This window comes from Schistocerca gregaria, chromosome 5, assembly GCF_023897955.1.
Source record: "Schistocerca gregaria isolate iqSchGreg1 chromosome 5, iqSchGreg1.2, whole genome shotgun sequence".
In the NCBI taxonomy this organism is placed as follows: domain Eukaryota; kingdom Metazoa; phylum Arthropoda; class Insecta; order Orthoptera; family Acrididae; genus Schistocerca; species Schistocerca gregaria.
Window position 1 is genome coordinate 301,590,384 of NC_064924.1, and position 14,605 is coordinate 301,604,988.

Sequence of the window (14,605 nt, forward strand, 5' to 3'; positions counted from 1 at the left end):
CAGTGTCGTCTAAGGCAGTTTGTACCGCCACAAATTCATGAAGAATGTCCAGATAGCGTGATGCAGAAATCGTTTCGGATTTGAAAAATGGGACAATGATTCCTTTGGAAGAAATGGCGGCCTAGACCAGTACTTTTTGAGGATTCAGGGATGATGGGACTGCAACATGGGGCTTTTCGGTTCCCCATATGCGCCAGTTCTGTTTATTGACGAAGCCGTCCAGGTAAAAATAAGCTTCGTCAGTAAACCAAATGCTGCCCACATGCATATCGCCGTCATCAATCCTGTGCACTATATCGTTAGCGAATGTCTCTCGTGCAGCAATGGTAGCGGGGCTGAGGGGTTGCCGCGTTTGAATTTTGTATGGATAGAGGTGTAAACTCTGGGGCATGAGACGATACGTGGACGTTGGCGTCATTTGGACCACAGCTGCAACACAGCGAACGGAAACTTGAGGTCGCTGTTGGATCACCTGCTGCACTAGCTGTGCGTTGCCATCTGTGGTTGCCGTACGCGGTCGCCCTACCTTTCCAGCACGTTCATCTGTCGTGTTCCCAGTCCGTTGAAATTTTTCAAACAGATCCCTTATTGTATCGCTTTTCGGTCCTTTGTTTACATTAAACCTCTGTTGAAAACTTCGTCTTGTTGCAACAACACTGTGTTCTAGGCGGTGGAATTCCAACACCAGAAAAATCCTCTGTTCTGAGGAATAAACCATGTTGTCCACAGCACACTTGCACGTTGTGAACAGCACACGCTTACAGCAGAAAGACGACGTACAGATTGGCGCACCCACAGACTGCGTTGTCTTCTATATGTTTCACATCACTTGCAGCGCCATCTGTTGTTGAAAATTGTAACTACTGTAATTTCGAAAGCTTGTCCGCCTGAAAATGTACTGATGTCCCAAGCATATTGCAACAAACGGTGTATTTCTATCGCTGCTCGTTTAGTTTTTATTGCCGTTTCAAATATACCGGTCATTTTTGAAACACCTTGTATCTATATCTTCAAAGGTGTTCCACCACGTAAACGTGCTGGAATTGTACTAGCAGGAATTCGCGGGTAGTTTTATGTTGTTCCACTTCAAATCAGTCTCTACTTACATTCCTACAGATTTTATTGGAGCTACTGCTTCCAGTGATCTCTGATTTTGTAATCGTAGAATAAAGGGTCTTCCTGTCGATGAATTCGATATATGTTCCATTTGTTTACGTTGAGGGCCACTGCCACTACCTGCTCGAAGCATCGATCTTCTTTAGGTCTTCCTTCATTTCGCTACAATATTCTAGCATCGCAACTAATCTCTGTTCAGCAGCATCATCCACGAAAATCCTCACGGAAATTCCGACGTTATGTACTACGTGTTTTATATGCATTGTAAAATGTAATGCAAAGATGGCCGGAGGACTAATGTAAGGATTTAGAGCTAGGGGTAAGATAGATACTGCCGACGTGAAAATTAGAGAGACCTTTACAGAGAAGAGAACCTGCAGTATGAATATCAAGAGCTCAGATGCAAAACCAGTCCCAAGCAAGGAAGGGAAAGCATGAAGGTGGAAGAAGTGTGTAGACGGTCTCTACAAAGGCCATGTACGTGGGGGCAATGTCATGGAAATGGAAGAGGACGTAGATGAAGACGCAATGGGAGATATTATACTGTATTAAGGATTCGACAAAAAAAAAAAGGGCGCCGGGATGAGACATCATTCTATTACACCTTCTGATAGCTTTGGGAGAGCCAGCCATAAAAAACTCTACCACATTGCCATAGCGAGCAAGACTTTAAGAAAAATATAAAAAATCCAATCCCAAAGAAAGCAGGTGCTGTTAGGTGTGAAAATTACCGAACTATCAGTTTAATAAGTCATGTTCAGAAAAATACTAACACGAACTATTTACAGGTGAATCGAAAAACTGGTAGCAGCTGACACCGGGGAAGATCATTTTGGATTCTGCAGATATTTTGCATCACGTGAGGCAATACTGACCCTACGACGAAAGGCAGACCTACGTTTCTAACATTTGTAGACTTAGAGAAACCTTTTTGACATAATTTACTGGAATACTCGCTTTAAAATTCTGAAGGTGGTAGAGATACAATACAAGGAGTGAAAAGCTATTTACAATTTGTATAGAAACCAGACGGCAGCTATAGGAGTCGAGGGGTACGAAAGGGAATTAGTAGTTGAGAAGGCACTGAAGACAGGGTTGTAGCCTGTCCCTGATGTTATTCGAATTGTATATTGAGCAAGCAGTAAAGGAAACAAAAGAAAATTTGGAGTGGGAATTAAAATCGATGCAAAAGCAATTCAAACTTCGAGATTCGCCGATGACATGGTAATTCTGTTAGACACAGCAAAGGACCTGGAAGAGCAGCTCAACGTAGTCCAATTAAATCAGGTGATACTGAGCGAATTAGATCAGGAAATGAGACACTTAAAGTAGTGGATGAATTTTCTTATCTCGGATGCAAAATAACTGACGATAGTCGAAGTAGAGAGGATATAAAATGTAGACTGGCTACGACAACGAAAACGTTTCTGAAGAAGAGAAATTTGTAAACATCGAGTATAGATTTAAGTGTCAGAATGTATTTTGTGTAAGTATTTGAATGGAGTGTAGCCATGTATGGAAGTGAAACATTTACGATAAATAGTTTAGACAAGAAAAGAATAGAAGCTTCCGAATGGTAGTGCTACAGAAGCCCCTGAAAATTAGATGGGTAGACCACGTAACTAATGAGGAGGTACTGAATAGAATTGGGCAGAAGAGGAATTTGTGGCACAACCTTACTAAAAGAAGGGATCAGTTGGTAGGACACTTTGTGAGTCATTAAGGGATCACCAGTTCACTATTGGAGGGAAGTGTGGAGGGTAAAAATCGAGAGGGAGACCAAGAGATAAATACACTAAGCTGATTCAGAAGAATGAAGGTTGCAGTAGTTATTCGAAGATAAAGAAGCTCGGAGAGGATAGAGTAGCATGGAGAGCTGCATCAAACAAGTGTCTGGACTGAAAACCACAACACAAAAAGTAATAATCTTGGGTATTAATAATCTTTTCAGTTGTATTTTGGTTCTTTATTAGTGTACCACTACCGGTTTCGTGTCGTTGAAGCCACATCTCACATCTTCAGGTGACACATGACTAAAACATTAGTGCGGGAAAGCTTTTCCGCCCTATTGTTTTAATCATATGTCACCTGAATGCACTAATGTTTTAGTCATATGTTACCTGAAAGTATGGCTTTAACGCCACGAAACCGGTAGTAGTAGAGTAATAAAGAACCAAAATACAGGTAAAGCAATTATTAATACCCAAGATGAATGCTTAGAGCTATGGGGAAGTTATTTTCGTCTGAAGAGCTGGGCGCCTTTATCTACTGTATTCTGGTTCTCGTGAAGGAACAGATGAAGCTCAGTTGCACAGTTTAGTTTTTTCTGGAACCCACGTTGTTTCCTATAGAGGAGATATCCATAAATGTCGTAATGCGCGATCATAAACCGTGTTCCAAAATTGTACAACAGACAGACGTCAGAGATATAAACCTTAAGTTTTGTGTGTCTGTACGGCGACCATTCCTGAGAACGTAGTGACACATATTGGTTTCCAGTCATTAGTAAAGTTTCGCTACTCTACAGACTTATGGCACGCTGCTACTAGAAGAGACGCAGATTCTTTCGCATACTCCGAGTAGAATGCAACTGGTATCACATCAAGTCTAGTGACCTCTCATCTGTTAATTCGCTTACGGTTGCTTTTCTATGCCTTGGTCACTTATTTCAATATGTGACATTTCGTCCTTCGTGGGATGACTTGAAAGGGGAACTACATTGAGATCTTCTTTCGTGAAACAATTTTGCTCCACACCAAACAGAAGGGTGCGCCAAGTGTCCGTAACTCGCAGCAGATGGCGTCAATCAGCTGACGGATACTAGGCCCTCGGTTCGGTTTGTTCCCGTCCCTCAGTATTATTTGCATAGACCGAATATCAGCAACTACACCTCCAGTAAGTGTACATGTTGACAAATCTATGTATGTCTGATACTGTTTTATATTCATTAGACTACTTACATGCTTCAAGAAGGACACCGCTCAGTGTTTCGGAATATTTGAAGAGGACAGTTTTGCTGGGACATAATGTATTCTTGGAATCTCAAGTGCCTGATACCATTTAATGTCAGCCAACCTGAAGATACTTTAGTCAGGCGAGACGTCTCGTTGGTAAAGAAATAATAATTACAGTCCCGCAACCAAGACCGTTTCTTTATTTATTGTCTATTACTGTAAGCTGTACCATCTCCGCTATGAGTTGGAAAAAGTTTTTCAAAAAAAGTGGACTCGACTCCAAATCTCACGACTGCTCACGACTGTAAGATAGGCTGAATATCATGAGCGAGGTACAGCGTCATGGAAATTTACAATTTTTAAATACACGCATAAAAAACGTTTGGTATCACCTGAACTCCGTGAGTTCCGGACCCTTTACAGAAAGGTGGAGTAGAGGTCAACGTAAAAATCATTTCCGTCCTTTTTATTGCTCGTAAAAACCACACATGGCATGTTGTACCACTATACAGAGTGACCTTCACAGGTGGTGGTCCATATTGCTGTACACACCAGGTACCTCTAATACTTAGTAGCACGTCCTCCGGCATTGATGTGTGCCTGTATTCGTCGTGGCATACTATGCCCACGTTCATCAAGGCACTGTTGATCCAGATTGTCCCACTTTTCAACGGCGACTCGGCGTAGATCCCTCAGAGTGGTTGGTGGGTCACGTCGTCCACAAACAGCCCTTTTCAATCTATTCAAGGCATGTTCGGTAGGGTTCATGTTGGGAGAACATGCTGGCCACTCTAGTAGATAGATGTCGATATCTTGAAGGAAGTCATTCACAAGATGTGCACGATGGGGGCGCGAATTGTCGTCCATGAAGACGAATGCCTCACCATTATGATGCCGATATGGTTGCATTATCAGTCGGAGAATGCCGTTCAGTACAGTACAGCCGTTACGGCGCTTTCTATGACCACCAACGACCTACGTCGGCCCCACAAAATGCTACCCCAAAACAGCAGAGAAGCTACAGCTTGCTGAACTTGCTGGACAGTGTGTGTAAGGCGTTCTACCTGAGCGAATTGCCTCCAAACACGTCTCCGATGATTGTCTCGTTGAAGGCATATGTGACACTCGTCAGTGGAGAGAACGTGATGCCAATCCTGAGCGGTCAGTTCGGCACGTTGCTGGACCCTTCTGTGCCGCGCTACATAATGTCGTGCTTAAAAAGATGGACCTCGCCATGGACGTCGGGAGGGAAGTTGCGCATCATGCAGTGCATTGCGCACAGTTAGAGTCGTAACACGACGTCCTGTGACTGCGCGAAAAGCATTAGTCAACATTGTAGCGTTGCTGTCAGCATTCCTCCCAGCCATAACCCGTAGGTAGCGATCATCCACTGCAATAGTAGCCATTGGGTGGCCTGAGCAAGGCATGTCACCGACAGTTCCTGTCTATCTCCTCCATGTCCGAAAAACATCGCTTTGGGTCACTTCGAGACGTCTGGACACTTCCCTTGTTGAGAGTCCTTCCTGGCACGAAGTTACATTGCGGACGCGATCGAACCACTGAATTGACCGTCTAGGCGGGGTTGAACTACAGACAACTCGAGCCGTGTACCTCCTTCCTGGTGAAATGACTGAAACTGATCGGCTGTCGGCCCCCTCCGTCTAATAGGCACTGTTCATGCTTGGTTGTTTACATCTTTGGGGGGGGGGGGGGGGAGGGGGTTTGTGACATCTCTGAACAGTCAAAGGGACTGTGTCAGTGATACAGAATCCACAGTCATCGTCTGCTTTCAGGAGTTCTGTGAACCGGGATGATGCAAAACTTTTTTTGATGTGTATATTAAGGGAATTGCTAATGAGGCAAAATTACATGTATAGAATATTATGGGCTCCGGAGATAGACATCATAGTACCAGTATTTCGGAAACTGGTGATAAAAACTAACATAAGGTGAGATATGTGGTTGTGATGTTATTGCGAATAACAAATAGGAGATAAGAAGATAAACCTGATCATAAAAGGAACATAATGTGAAACCTCAAATATTTTAGAATCGGTGATTGGCATCGTATGCCGATCAACTACACATTCCAACAGGTTCTTTTGACAAAATAACAATGAAGATCAAATTCATAAATGATTTATCTGACGCCCATTGTAAAATTATATTGTATGGCGATTTCAACTGAGTATTAAGAGTGGCCGTCTACAGTCCGAACCGGAAACGCGTGGATGCAACGGTACACTCATGACATACGTTATACAGTCATGAGAACTGTCTCTCGTAATATAATGGACTGTAATCACATTTCTATTGATATTTTTGTGCACATAAAGCATTGTGAGTTGTAACTGCTAACTTTGTAAAGCAAAAAGCTTTTTTAGGTACGGGTATGAACAATTACATTAAAACCTACGTGGCTGAGATGTTTCCAGAATTTCTAAAGCGACACGGACGTAAAGAAAACGGGCTGCATATGCAAAATCCCTGATTAGTGAATACTTTAAGCTTTAACTTATTGAAAAGCAAAGACTTTTAGGGAATTGTAACACATCCCACAACAAAAACACTCTTACAACGCCATTTATAATGTGGCTATAGTAAACTTTTGCAAAGCAAAAATAGTCATTCTGGTGTGAGAAGATTTATTGGGAAACGGAAACTTCTGTTCCAATCAAACAAAATCTACTTCAGTAGATACGATATGAGACGCTTAACAGTGACGACAGAAAATCATCACGAATCTCAAGGACGAACACAAAGGTATTAAATAATCGTATTTGTTTTCCATTAACACACGTCGTCAGGCGAATCCAAAAATCACACATTTACGTTCACACATGGATGATTATTTTCATTTGGGAGTGGAGAAAATCGATTTCAAAAAGGAAGAACACACAGTAGTTCCTTCTTTAAGTCATCCCACGAGCCACAAAATGACACTATTGAAATAAGTGGATGGCCCTTGTGGCCGAGCGGTTCTAGGCGATTGAGTTCGGAACCGCGTTGCTGCTACAGTCGCCGGTTCGAATCCTGCCTCGGGCATGGATGTGTGTGATGTCCTTAGGTTAGTTAGGTTTAAGTAGTTCTAAGTTCTAGGCTACTGATGACCTCAGATGTTAAGCCCCATTTTTTTAAGTGACCAAGGCAAAAAAAGAAGCAACCGTAAATGAATAAACAGAGGAAAGGTCACTGGACCTGATCTATTACCAATTCGATTCCACATACAGTATGCGAATGAACTTGCCTTTCTTATAGTAGTAGCTTTCCATAAGCCTCTAGAGTAGCTAATGGTTGGAAAACAGTGCATGTCATTCCATTCTCAAGAAAGGTCGTCGAACAGAGACACAGAAGTTTAGGTCTATATCTCTGATTTCTGTCTGTTGTACAATTTTCGAACATGTTTTATGATCGTTTATTATGACATTTACGAATACCGAAAATCTGCTCTGTAGGAACCAACATGTGTTCTGGAAACAAAGAAAGTGTGCAACTCAGCTTGCTCTGGTTGTTCACGAGACCCAGAGCGCAGTAGATACAGATGCGCAGGTCTTCAGATTTAAAATAACTTCGGCTGTGGCCAAGGGGAATGTCATAGGACCATTGCTTTTCATAATACGCCGAGTGACTCACGTAACACGAACTCATTAATGAGCGGTTATACGCATCAAATCGCGGTTTTTGACAAACGTTAGAGCGTCGGGGGTCACGTATGTTTCTGTCTGGTTAATGTTTTTAGCGCTGGTATCAACTAGGATATTGAAGTAATATCAACTAGGATATTGAAGTAAGTAAGAGTTTTTTTTCTTTTTTTTAATGGTACTGTATACATTTTATAACTGCATTAGATAACTCTTGAGAAGACCATTACAATGATATACCTTTTGTTAATGTTGACATTAAAACTTGTCATACAGAACTTGTGAAATGTCCTGAAATGTGAGAGCATGCTGACCGGAAATGGCAAATACTGTCAAGAAATCGTCTCGGACCAGGCTGCGAAGTTATACACCGTAAGGTAGTCCTGCGCTACCACGAGAAAACTTTGTTTCCTCTGGAACCAACACACGACCTAGATGCAGGTTCACTTGCGAATGTTGTAAATGGAAATACGACATGTGCTAGAATCTATTGTATCACAAAGAGCTTATGGAAACTATTTCACATATATACAGGGTGTCCCAGCTATCTTTTCCACCCAAAATACCTCTGGAACAATAACAGCTATTGGAAAACGACTTTCAAAAATGGTTCAAATGGCTCGGAGTACTATGGGACTTAACATCTGTCGTCATCAGTCCCCTAGAACTTAGAACTACTTAAACCTAACTAACCAAAGGACATCACACACATCCATGCCCGAGGCAGAATTCGAACCTGCGACCGTAGTGGTTACGCGGTTCCAGACTGAAGCGCCTAGAACCGCACGGCCACACCGGCCGGCGAAAACGACTTTCACCGGTATCAATGTAGGGCTGGGGCCCATGAATGTACATATTTCGAAACATTTTAAAACGAAAGCATATGTGTTTTTTACACAAACTTATGTTTTTTTAAATGGACCTCCTATATTTTTTCTTCAGCGGACCTCTTGACAACTATAGAAGTGTGATTACGCATGTCAATCACATAGCGATTATGGGCAGCATGGGGTTTACGCCTCAGGACGTGCGCTAGCAGCGCATGTCGGGTGTTTCAAGCGTCAATTTCGCGTCTCAATATCTCGGGATGTAATGGGAATATTGCGATGCAATCAACGCCATTGTGTATGTGCTTTGTCATGCTATGGATTGCTGAAGAAAAAATGTAGGAGGTCCATTTAAAAAAAAAACATAAATTTGTGTTAAAAAAACACATATGCTTTCGTGAAAGTCGTTTTCGCCGGCCGGTGTGGCCGTGCGGTTCTAGGCGCTTCAGTCTGGAACCGCGTGACCGCTACGGTACATTCTTAAAAAAAGAAAAAGGTCTTATATGGTACAAAAGCAACTGCTGTGTTAAATATGAAAATGTTGGATGGTAATTTCACCTACCTTTTCCTGTACATGGCTGTATGCTTCTTAGAAGTAAGATACGTGCTGTCCGTCAACTGTTTCTACGTGCACTGTTCTGAATTACATCATATGAGATACCTTCGTTGAACTAAATAATTTTATTAAAAATACTTTGTAGACCGCCTGCACATCACAAAATAACTGTTCTTCTTAACGAAACGTCGTTTCCTGCTGAACGTAACCGCGTAATGACTGTGTTACCAGCTACGTGCAATACACGCTGTCGACATATTTGACATTGCAATGCAATTTCGTACACACGTAAATGAAATAAACAATTTACTAACAATAATATGATAATGTCCCAAATTAGATAACAAATTTTGTCTTCCAAAAAATAGCTTTATCCCTTATTTAAGCAGTTGCAATCTTCTTTCTTGTCCTCTTTTTGAATTTCAAGCAGACAGTCCAAACTAGCGTCCTATTAATTCGTGCAATTGCCTGGTGCGTCGAGCATTGGTGATCGGGGTAGATAAGCCAGTACTGCTGTTTCGTTTTTACAGTATTTCATTTACATTCACTGTATAAATGTAGTATATCCAATTTCTGGTTGCTGCACATGTCAGCACGCAACGAATGTTGAAGCAGAAATTAGCGGCCTGCTGCGCAGATATGTAGAGAGGCTAATGTGTTGACATTCTGACACATCGTATTACAAGGGCTCCGCTTGTCGGTGTTCGCAGAATAGACAGAAAGACCCTTTATTCTATGGTTATAAAATTACAAATCAGTGGAAGCAATAACGGGAATAAAATTTGTAGGTTTGAAACAACAGGGTGATTCAACGTGGAACGACCACATAAAATTAACCGCGAGCAAGAGAGAAGCCACCCGACTGAAATTCGTTGAAAGAAGCCTCAGAAGCCTTAGTCCATCAGCAGAGCAAGTAGCTTACAAAACACTCGTTCTACCAATACTTGAATATTACTCTTCAGTATGGGATCTGTCTCAGATAGGACCGATACAGGAAACAGAGAAGATCCAAAGAAGAGCAACACGTTTCGTTACGGGTTCATTTAGGAAGCACGAGAGCGTCGCGGAGTAGCTCAGCCAACAGCACTGGTAGAAGCCGCAAGAGAGGAGAGTGTGCATCACGATGCGGGCTGCTGTTTGAGTTACGAGAGCGTTCGTTCCGAGAAGAAGAAACCTATTATATATTCCTTCTCCTACGTATATCTCGCAAAAAGGCCATCTAGATAAAATTACTATGATTCGAACCCACACGGAGGCTTACCAGCAGTCGTTTCTCCTGCGAATGAAACGGGAAAAGGGGAAAGTCACTCTGGTACTCAACGTACCCTCCGCCACATACCGTAAGATGGCTTGCGGAATGTAGATGTAGAAGTAGATAACATCGTTCCACAAAAGAAGTTAAAAGTAGTTGCAGTCCGGTAAGTCATTTCACGTTTCTCTCTGTTCCCAGCAGAGTAAGGAGAATATTTGAACTGAAAAGCTTTCCCAAGAAATCCCACTGGGAAACTCGTGCTCCTCTCCCATCACGCTGAGATTTGACTAACGAGGTCAAAATGTAAAAATTTGCACCCTGCGGATACGGATGGCCAGTAAAAACACGTAAAAACAAATGTTTTACAATCCTCTATTACAATCCTGACACTGAAGCACACGCGTGGGAACTTGAAGAAACTGCCGGTTCTAGGCGCTTCAGCCTGGAACCGCGTTGCTGCTACGGTCGCAGGTTCGAATCCTGCCTCGGGCATGGATGTGTGTGATTTCCTTAGGTTAGTTAGGTTTAAGTAGTTCTACGTTCTAGGGTACTGATGACCTCAGATGTTAAGTCCCATAGTGCTCAGAGCCATTTGAACCATTTCAACTTGAAGAAAGTCGTTACTTTTGGTTAGTAAGGTTTGATGTTCTACTCTGAAAGGTAAATAAATTAACAGTTAGTCCTTTCTATTGGCGTAAGGTTGATACCTAAAGACTATCCACATCAGTACAAAACAAAGAAAAGTCCGTAAATTTATAAACGAAAACGGTCCATTGAGCCGCTCGGGATTAGTCGAGCGGTCTAGGCGCTGCACTCATGGACTGTGCGGCTGGTCCCGGCGGAGATTCGAGTCCTCCCTGGGGCATGGGTGTGCGTGTCTGTCCTTAGGATAATTTAGGTTAAGTAGTGAGTAAGCTTGGGGACTGGTGACCTTAGCAGTTTAGTCCCATAAGATTTCAGACATTTGAGCTTTTTTTTTCGGTCCATTGACAATATAGCACGACTAAAGAAAATGTAGTTCTTGAGCGATCCAAATGACTTTGAGTGTTATGGGCAACGGATAACTGATTCGAAATTCCCGAATATCGTGGTGGTTTTGACTCCTTCTTTACAAGACAATGCTAATAGAACAGCACTCTTATGGGACATTGAATCAGCCATGGTGGGAGGAATCTAGAGTGTGCTACAGTGCTTGCTGGATCAAAGTGCTATGAAGTCAAGCGAGCCAAAATGTTATGACCACCGCATACTGAATGCTACCTGGCCACGTAACGGGTAGTGCCTCGCTATGGAAAGTATATGAGCGAAACAGAGAGCAATAGGAAATCATTCTAGCGACGATGCGGGTTGCAGAAGGGGAAATTCACTGACATAAGCGACCTTGACATAGGGCATTCCATTATGGCCCGGCGCCTAAAAACATGCAACTCGTAATCGGCGAAGCTGGTCGGCTATTCGAGGGCTATTGTCGTGAGAATCTAAAAAGCACTCGGTCTTCATGCAACAAGTGGCCCATCGGGACCATCAGACCGCCGTGTCATCCTCAGGTGAGGATGCGGATAGGAGGGGGTTGGGGTCAGCACACCACTCTCCCAATCGTTATGATGGGTTTCTGTGACCAGGAGCCGCTACTATTCGATCGAGTAGCTCCTCAATTGGAATCACGAGGCTGAGTGCACCCCTAAAAATGGCAACAGAGCATGACGGCCCGGATGGTCACCCATCCAATTGCCGGCCAAGCCCCACAGCGCTTATCTTCGGTAATCCGACGGGAACCGGTGTATCCACTGCGGCAAGGCAGTTGCAGTGAGAATCTATGGAAAGTGGTTAAAAGCTGGTGTAGGGGCCAAGTGGTTGGTCGTTTACGTCTCTACACAGAGCGTGTAGGTCAGAAGCTTGTCCACTCTGGAAAGTAGTATATGCGGTAGTCTGTGGTAGTTTTGACGATAGAGTGCATTGCATGCCTATGTTTTTCGGAACACACTGTTCATTTCATATTGTTGAACACGGTGGCCCTTCGGAGACGATCACACCGTGTTCCCATCTCAACTAAACGACATAGACAGTTCCGGTTTCTTTGAGCGCGGGATAATAGCGAATGGACTGTAAAGGAATGGAAACATGCCTCAACATCTACATGTACTAATGGCCAATAAAATTGCTATACCACGAAGACGAAGTGCTGGAAGAAGATGCTGTGATATGCAAATGATTAGCTCTTCAGAGCATTCACACAAGGTAGGCGCCGGTGGCGACACCTACAACGTGCTGACATGAGGAAAGTTTCCAACCGATTTCTCATACACAAACAGTAGTTGCCCGGCGTTGCCTGGTGAAACGTGGCTGTGATGTCTCGCGTAATGGGGAGAAATGCGTACCATCACGTTTCCGACTTTGATAAGGGTCGGACTGCAGAATGTCGCGATTGCGACTTATCGTATCGCGACATTGCTGCTCGCGTTGGTCGAAATCTAATGACTGTTAGCAGAATATGGAGTCGGTGGGTTCAGGAGGGTAATACGGAACGCCGTGCTGAATCCCAACGGCCTCGTATCACTAGCAGTCGAGATGACAGGCATCTTATCCGCATGGCTGTAACGGATCGTGCACCCACGTCTCGATCCCTGAGTCAACAGATGGGGACGTTTGCAAGACAACCACAATCTGCACGAACAGTTCGACGACGTTTGCAGCAGCATTGACTGTCAGTTCGGAGACGATTGCTGCAGTTACCCTTACGCTCCATCACAGACAGCAGCGCCTGCGATGGTGTGCTGAACTACGAACCTGGGTACACGAATGGCAAAACTTGATTTTCGGATGAATCCAGGCTCTGATATTTCACTGAAAAAATATGCGGCAACCAGCCACTTTTTAATGCGTTTATTATTTACGCCAATATGCATTTCGGGTTTGCACCCATCTTCAGCTGGCAAATTACATGGATCTTCAGTTACTACAGTAGTAGTCACAAACTCGCGAAATTGAAGTAAATGATTGGAGTCGTTGCTTTTGCACAGGCCTGCTGCAGCATCCAAACTGCTGTCGAGATTGTACTACTGTAGTATCATCCGGCGTGATAGTATGGGGTGCCATTGGTTACACCTCTTGGTCATCTCTTGTTCGCATTGACTGCTGCCCTGGCCAGCACATTCTCCTGATCTCTCACCAACTGAAAACGTCTGGTCAATTGTGGTAGAGCAACTGGCTCGTCACAATACGCCAGTCACTACTCTTGATGTACTGTGGTATCGTGTTGAAGCTTCAAGGGGAGCTGTACCTATACACGCCATTCAAGCTCTGTTTGACTCAGTGCCCAGGCGTATCAAGGCCGTTATTACGGCCAGAGGTGGTTGTTCTGGTTACTGATTCCTCAGGATCTATGAACCCAAATTGCGTGAAAATGTAATCACATGTCAGTTCTACTATAATATATTTGTCCAATGAATACTCGTTTATCATCTGCATTTCTTCTTGGCGTAGCAATTTTAATGGCCAGTTGTGTAGATACTCCATAAACCACCGTACGTCCGTGGCGGAGGGTGCCCTGTACCATTGCTAGTCATTTCTCGCGCTATCCTCTGTGCCCTCGGTGGCTCAGATGGACAGAGCGACTCCCATGTAAGCAGCAGATCCCGGGTTCGAGTCCCGGTCGGGGCACACATTTTCAACTGTCACCGTTCATGTATATCAGCGCCTGTCGACGGCGTAGGGTCTGGATTTCATTACCATTTTATTCTATACCACTGCATGGTCACCGATGGACATGTCCGAAAAAAACAGATACCGTCTTCATATACTCCTTCCTACAATTCTCCCACGAAACCGAAATCGACCATTCGCGTTCCCTACCACAGACCGTCTAGTTAGGACGTATTCATCTTCAGTAACTTACATTTCTCGACATCCATCACACCAACTGGAGATTTTGTCTAAATCGTCTTGTATCTTCTACGAGTCTCTCAACGACGGCACCTAACTGTACACCACGGCACCATCAGCAAACAACCTGCCCATACAGTCCCCCCAAACAATTTACGTATATAGAGAACAACAGAGGTCCTATCACACTTCTCTGGCCGAATGTACAGATTTTGATATGTTCTTTACTACATTGTCTGTCTATTTCCCTAACAATCTCATAAATCTCAAAAGAAATCATATCTTAAAAATAGCTGAATTATAGATGGAAGCATCAAAACAATGTTTATCAGGCAATGACACGAAACAGATTTCTACGCTGAATATCAAGAACTCTC